General features: G+C 34.2%; 1 pseudogene; it reads right to left on the bottom strand.

Annotated features, from left to right (window-relative positions):
* Positions 1-439: 439 nt before the first annotated feature.
* On the bottom strand, positions 440-4,413 carry LOC120165563 (annotated as a pseudogene).
* Positions 4,414-8,084: the final 3,671 nt, after the last annotated feature.

Raw genomic sequence — 8,084 nt, 5'->3', positions numbered from 1 at the left:
GCCAAACTGAGAGGCTCAATCAATGTTTCGAACAGTACTTGAGGTGCATGTGTTTTTTAAAGCCAAAGACTTGGTCAAGGTGGCTAGCTCAGGCAGAGTGGTGGTACAATACTAATTACCACATTGCCCTTTGAATGACACCATTCGAAGCTTTATATGGTTATCAAGCCCCTAATATGACATGGTAAGTAGATTCTAAGGTTGATGTAGTACAGGATATAATGCAACAGAGGGAAGAGCAGTTACTTAAAGCTAGCAATCGAATGAAGCAGATTATTGATCAACATAGAACATCCAGAGAATTTCATATAGGGGATGAAGTTTACCTGAAGCTTCAGCCATATAGACAAACATCCCTCGCTTTAAGGAGAAACCTAAAACTTACTGCTCGATACTTCGGTCCTTACAAGATACAGAAAAGAATTGGTTAGGTTGCATATCAATTGGAATTACCACCAGATTCCAAACTGCATCCAATGTTTCATAAAAGTTTATTGAAGAAGCGAATAGGGAAACAGGGACTTACCTCGATGAATCCTCCATAAGTGGCATCGGATGGTCAATTGAAAATCTATCCAGTGACTGTTTTGAAGAGAATATTGGTGAAACGACATAATCGGAATGTTCCTCAATTGTTGATTCAATGGACGAACATGGGACCAAACGACTCAACTTGGGAAGATGCTTCGGTGCTTCAGAACCGGTTTCTTGATTTCGATCCTTGGGGATAAGGATCGTCTGATGGAGGGGGTATTATCATGATGAAAGGGAGTTAGGGTTTGAAGGCATTGATTTGGGGAAATATCGAAGAGAATAATTGGGGATGAAGCAACAGAAATTGGGGAAGGATCGAAAGAAATTAGGGATTGATAAGGGATTAGGGATTGAGACATTACCTGAGAGAGTGAGGCTAAAGTAGAGACAGGAGATGGGTCACACGACAATGAGAGACGGGCTAGGGTATATTCAGGTAGATTGCGTAGATGGGCTCCATTGGACTTAAACCCAAATTAAGTCAAATATGTAGGCTTAACACGTTTGGGATTGGGCATATACGAACCCAATATATGGGCAAAGGTCTAGAGGGGTGAGTCAACATTGAGGTAGTTATTTTGTTAGATTTGTTGTACTGACAGCTGTATGGTAGTTGTCTATATATAAGTTGTACCAAATCCTTTAAGGATCATCTATTGAATGAATTTGCACGTTTTTTGTACCTATTTCTCTCTATTTTCTGAAATCCCTCAATTCTTCTAAATTTTATCCTAAAACATAACAATAACCCACCTTAAGAATAAAGAAAAATTTTAATCGACTAAAAGAAATTGTGCTTAATGAATTATAATATATTATAAGTTTATGCAGAAATTATTGTTGTGTCATATTGTCATTAGTTATGCTATATATACTACTCTGTTAAAGCATTTAGATAGTAATAATTATTATGACATCCCGAAAAATTAGAATATCTTTTTTAGTAAATTCAACATGTTCTATCATCCTTGTTAAAGTTCCTTTTTACTTGTGGTTTTTACTTTGTCGTGGCATAATTATTGCAATTCACTCTATTATTTCATATCTATTTATTTTACATTTTCTTCGCCTTATTATTTCGTATTTATTTATTTGTTTAATTTCAGTGTAATTACTTGAACTTTAGTTTCCACTAATTTTTGTGAAACGATTTTACTTATTATTTTATTACTTATTCGATGTATATATTTATTCGACGTATACTTATTATTTCTCGCAAAAAGATTGAAAGTTTTTTTAAAATTTAATTGATCTCTAACTTTCAAGGTCTTAACTTTTAACCTGAATTTTGGGTTGTGACAATGAGAAAAGATGAATGGAGTGGTAATGAAAATAGAGCCAATGATGATATTTTGTAGAATTATTATTAAAATATTTTAAAACATTAAATTGATATTTTGTCTCAAAGTCATGTGTCAAATAAGAATTTGACTTTTTCTTGACATGCTACTTCATCAATATAATATCTCAGTGATCAAATTATAACTAATTGATAACATAAATAATCGAAACTAAATTTTGATTGTTGAATGACCTAAATCAAAAGAACACCAAACAAATGTGGCATCCACTATAATTTACCCTATATTTTTCTTATTTTTGACCTCGCAAAACATTAGAAAAAGTTAAAACAAAAACAAAAAGCAATCAGAAATATAACTTAAATTAAAAGAGACAAAACAAAAGGAGCCGCCAATTATAAAAAGGATATAGAATTAATATAAAAATGGGAAGTATTTGTTAATAATTTCTTCCCTCTTGAATTGCCTCATATTAGATGTGAGGCTTTGATTAGCAACAAAAAGTACAAAAAAGGAAAAGAAAACAATGATAATTACATATTAGCAACAAATATTTACATCACTTGGATTATCTGGCCAGGCTTTGGCACTTGATGCTGATCAATAGGCTTCCCATTCTCTGGCGAATCAGTGAATATAATCTCATGCACTGTGATAACAACATTATCGTTGCTATCAGCATCGACAACAGGTTGGATTATTCCCCTGTGAAGCAACTGCTGTGGTTTCTCAGGCGAAACAGTTGCTTCCATTGCCTTCTTCTCAAAGTGAGCTACTTGGGACAGTTCAGGGACCGCTTCTGATATTTTCTCAACGCATTTCACTATCTCGACCAAGATTGAACCCACGGTGGCAGCCGGTAATATTGACGCCAAGTCTGCATTCTCTAAGGAGGCAGCTTTGAGGGTTAACTTGAGGTCTTCCATGGAAGCTTTGGAGTTCTCCACATGGATATTGGCTAAACAATATGGATCTGTCATTGTTCTCATTGATATGGCTAATGTTTTTAGTGCCTTCCCACATTCTGCACTCATTCTTGTGCATGATCCTTCTATTTTGCTTTTGAATTCTTCTGACGCCTGTGAACATCAATCGTAAATTAGATTTGTTTTTGATCATTAGTTTGCTGTTTAAAGATTATTGAGTGAAGTAGCAGTACTTGTATATCATCAGAGACAATGAATCCATCAATAGCTTCAATCTGATATGCACATTGTCGAGCAAGAGCTCCAATTTTCAAGTACTGTTTCCATGGGTGACGGAGGCGAAAGCGGCCATGTCCAGGTTCCCATCTTGCAAAATTTGCCTATTATGCATTAATTAAGAAAAGATTTAAGTATTAGGGTAAAGTACACAAATGGCCCCTCGACTATTAAAAGTTAGAAAATAGTCCTTTGGCTATAAGGCATTGCTTTATTTAGTCCCTCGACTATTTAAGATTATAAAATAGTCACCCGATTATTTCTAAGTTCCAAACTTGTCCTTTTCTATAAAATGTTAGTGGCATGCATTCAAAGTGCAAAAGGCAAAGTTTAGTGGAGAGAAGGCAAACTCACCAAAGATTCTTCTCTGCTCTTTAAGTTGAGAACACTTTTATATCCCTGAGGAAATAACTTGCCAATGCCATTCCCATCATTTTCAGAAGATTGAAAATATACACCTCCGAATCCTGCATTTAGTTTCATTTTTAATATAAAATCATTTCAAAGAATTATATTTAGTATTTCTGTTAATTCACACCTTCAAGGTATGTAGCAAGATTTTCCAGGTTGGTAGACACAGCCTTGTGAAGATCTTCACCATCCCAAACAGGACAAACAAATATAGATATAAGCATGCAGGTTGCTCCTCCCATTATGATCGTCGACAGTCTTTGATGAGCCAAAACTATCAGCTCATTCACTCGGTACCCCGAAACAGCTACCAAACTGAATGTCAGTATGAATATCATCACTCCATAATATATCTTGCCTTTATCCTCGGAAAAAACCTTGAAAATGTTGCTGCTGCAGCTGCAATAATTAAACTCCAAATCAACTTGCATGACTATATCTGAACATATGTACATATACACATTTATATATAAATATACCTAGTAGAAAGACAAGGATTCCTAGGACAATGGGTTCTCCGATATTTCCGAAGAGTTCCGCGAAGTAATCAGCTCCGACTCCGAGAGCACTGGCAAGTAATGTTGCGAAGCCTCTGTTTATAGTCTTGCTTAGAGTTCCACCTGGATATAGGGTAAAGATACGAGTTATAATCAGTAATTTTCAATGATTTAGTTTAAAATTTTTGGTGAACATTTGATCTTACCTACTGTGAATTCAAATACAACCACAACAGTTAGCACTGCCCACATTCCGGACACCCCGAAACCGTCATAGATAGGGCGAGCATAGTACAAGAGTGACACCAATGTGAGAGCAAGTCCCACTTTCAGCGAGTGAGTGAGCCTTCTGGGGTCATCTTGCCCTAGCTTTTTGATGCTCTTTGCTGTTGAAATAACCCTGTCCTTTAATTTTCCAGGCAAGGCAGAAAACCCTGATTTATCTTGTGCTGTTGACTCAATATCCATGGCTAGCTAAAGAAGAGGGAATGTGTATGAAGATTGTACTCAACTGGCCTCATATTTATAAGTAGAAAAGTTTGGTATCTTGAATAATTTATTGGGAAATAAGAGGCTAAGATTATATTTTGAGGAATTTCTAGTTTCTAGTGCTGACTAGACCTAACATATTGTTTATTACTGCAAACAGCAGTCCACCATAAAGATGTTAGTGGATGGGTGGGTTCTGAGATTCAGAAGTCGGAAGCAAAGGCTTAGAATCCTTTTGCTTTTAACCACTATGTATGGTACTTTCCATACGAATGAGCACCGTCAAATTCTCATTCACATCAACTTCTTTCTGTTGTTTATGTTTCTTTGTTGAACTTCTCTTTAAATATCTCGCTTACTTGCTTTCTGACGTGTCAACTCCAATAACTCAGCCGGGTAATAAGCCTTACTCACCTAACTCAGTTTACAACATTTATATCTGTTTCATGATTTGATATTGGATTATTCAAATCCCTAGTTTGTTTATTCTTGAATTTTCTTTTGTTTTTTCAAGTAAGAAAGTGGAATGATGATGAGTCTAAAGCTTTAAACTATTGTGAAATAATCCCGTCAAAGAACCTGTTGTGTTAATGGCACTGGACTGCAACCAGTCCTGCCCCTCTGTTTACTCCCAAAGCCAAAATATATAAGGGAAAAACTCGAGCAAGCTTAGAAAACTTGCTTCACATATCGTTCAGAATTTGGAAACGGGAAAGAAAATAAAAACGTTATTAACATAAAAAAATCATATATAAAAGATTAAATTTATGTGATTTAATCTTTATAGTTGTAAATCTTCATGGATAAAAAAAAATAATTTATTATAAACATAAATATTATAAATAGTATAAATATATCATAATATTCCATGTATTCTAAAATCTGGTATAGATACAAAAATCTCGAATATATTTTAATATACCTACAAAATTTGTCTCTGCAATGTAAACCCCAAAACATACGTAAGCTAAAATATAATTGCATCTCTTAAAAATAATTTTCTCTCGACAAATACTTGGTCACGAAGAAACCCTATTCCATAAGATTTTTTTCTTGAAATAGAAACTTACTTATTAAATAAACTTAAGCACTAAATAATCTTTGATTACTAGAATATAATAAAATTTATTTTAATTAACTATTAAAATTTGTTTCAATATCTCATACATGTTAGCAAAGATACTTGATTCAGATTCAAGGTTCAAGATTCAAACCTAACAACAACATGCGTAATAAGTGGTATGAATTTTGGTGGCATCACTTGGGAATAAATTTAAGACATTAAAAAGAACAAAATGTCCAACAAAACATAGTGTATGCCTGTAGTTATCAACGGAAGAGAAAGTTAAGAATGAAGTCCACTATTCCCTGTATCAAAAGAGTCAAGTCATTAAGACTGAAAATAGCTGTAGTGCCTTGGATCATGGTGACTTTGCGATAAAAAAGGTGAAAAGTATAGTGAAGATAGGAAATGAAGAGCAGACATATATAATGTTATTAAATTCCAGCTTAGAACTCTCCATACCATCGTTTTCAGCTTTTTGGTTTTAAAAATGAATGAAAAAAGAAAACATAACTCAATATTCAACTAATTTAAATGATGTAAACACTAATATTCCCATGGTTTAAACATTAGATATCTATGTTAATTTCCCCCTTTCTTGATCCACTTAGTTCGTCTCTTGGTTCATTTGATCTTTCATTTAAGATATAAACTTTCACCCTATTTTAAAAGAAGGGAATTTGCTTTTCATCTTTTATAGTTTAGACACAAAATTCTTACTTATTTTGCATAATGGTCGTTGAAATATGACATGAAATATCGTGCGAAAGGGGAGATTGAAAGAAAGAAACAGCAAAACAATGAGTACTTTGAATTCTACCGTGCTTATAGCTTTAGAAACCAGTTGAATGGCCTGAATTCCATATCAAAGAAATCTTGTGTGTATATATTTGTGTCCTCATTTTTTATTTATACGTAAATTTTCCCTATACATTATATATATAAATCAAAGAAATATAGCAATTACTGAGAAAAAAACTCTAAAAAAGTTCTTTCTCTAGCTTCGCTTGCTCCTTACTCATTTTTTCTTCTTTATTCGACATGCGGTATCACCAATTTTGATGCTAGTTGACGATCGTATGTATTTCTTATTTCTCCTATAATTCCTTATATCGCATCTTTGATTTTCTTTTGTGTTATTAATTTTCAATAAATTTAACTTTATAGCTCGTTTTCTTTTGTCTTTTGGCACATTTTAAGTCATATTTTTATGTCTTTTCATCGTTTTTCGTTTAATCTTCTCAGAGTTGATTTCACATCGTTCAACTTATCACTATTATACTTATTTATTATCTTGTTGATCTTTCATACTTTGAACCCTCTAATTGGAAACGTGGTTTATATTCGTAGATAGTTTTTTCGCGATGCTCGATTTTGATTTGCAATTTTCAGTGGTCTTTTAATAGTTTGATTCCCTGTTGTAGTTAGTTTGTTGGTATAGTCAGATCTGTTCGTATCTATTTTTTGTTCAAATATAATTCTAGTCTACAATTTTCATGGATTTCAAAACCATTTCAACTTGGTCTCAATTATTTCAGTTGTAGGATTTTTTTTTTGAAACATCAGTTGTAGGACTTGATTGCATGATATAAACTATTTTGTGGGATGCATTCACCCTAACTATTAACAAATTCCATAAAATGGTTCCACAAAAAGTCAGCTTAAATCGTAATATTAAATTACGATAGCAACACAACGTAACGGCATCGTAATGTTTTACATGGTCATCGTGACACTCAACCGCATCCACAATATAAAAATATAAATATTTTAATAAACAAATCTCGTAGTAATGTATGCAACATTAGCAACCATAAAAGTAATACTATGGCTGAAATAAGTGTAACACCCTAATTTAGGGGCTAAAATTTTAGAAATTAGAAGTGGTGAATTTAATTGGTATTTTGGAAGAAATTGATGATTAAATTGTAAAATTTTAAAGTTGGCAAACCATTTTAGGAAGTACAGGAAATTCATTGACTAAACTAATAGTTTAACCATTTTTATTTTGGAGAGAATTACAAACTCCCATTTCCCGTATGTTTCTGCAAAATTATTCCCCATTTCCCTCCCCCGTTGACCCTCCTTTCTACTCTGATCTACTTACCATTCAATCACCGTTTGACAAACTGAAATCACCATCGTGTTCGTTATCGACCGAAGAACAAAACCCCTCAAACCTCTCGTCATTTGTCATAAATTTCAACCGGAAGTATCATCGGTTTTAACTCAATCTCCATTGGTTTTTTGTCGATTCACGTCGATCCAGCCACTCGTTTTTGACACCTCCCGTACCATCGTGTTCCTCGTCGTTCCGAGCCCACTGGTGTCCTCCGTGTCTCCGTCGTCGCCAACGCGTGGAGGGGTGAGGAAGTCAATGTTTTCGATGTTTCATAATCGAGCTCTCCACCGTTCAAAATTTTGAACCGAGCTTGGTCAGTGCCTCAAAATGCCTTAAAATAATTTTTAGATATTTTTTGGGAATTTTTCGGACATTGTAACACTGTTCACGCACCCCACGCGCCACCCCCTGAGAGTGCACTTCGTCTGGCAGCAGAAAAAAAAGGAAAGAAAACCAGTTTGACCG

This window comes from Hibiscus syriacus, unplaced genomic scaffold (genome assembly GCF_006381635.1).
Source record: "Hibiscus syriacus cultivar Baekdansim isolate YM2019G1 unplaced genomic scaffold, ASM638163v2 tig00111584_pilon, whole genome shotgun sequence".
Taxonomy (NCBI): Eukaryota; Viridiplantae; Streptophyta; class Magnoliopsida; order Malvales; family Malvaceae; genus Hibiscus; species Hibiscus syriacus.
Note: the sequence above shows the minus strand (reverse complement) of the source record. Positions and strands in the feature narration are given on the sequence as shown.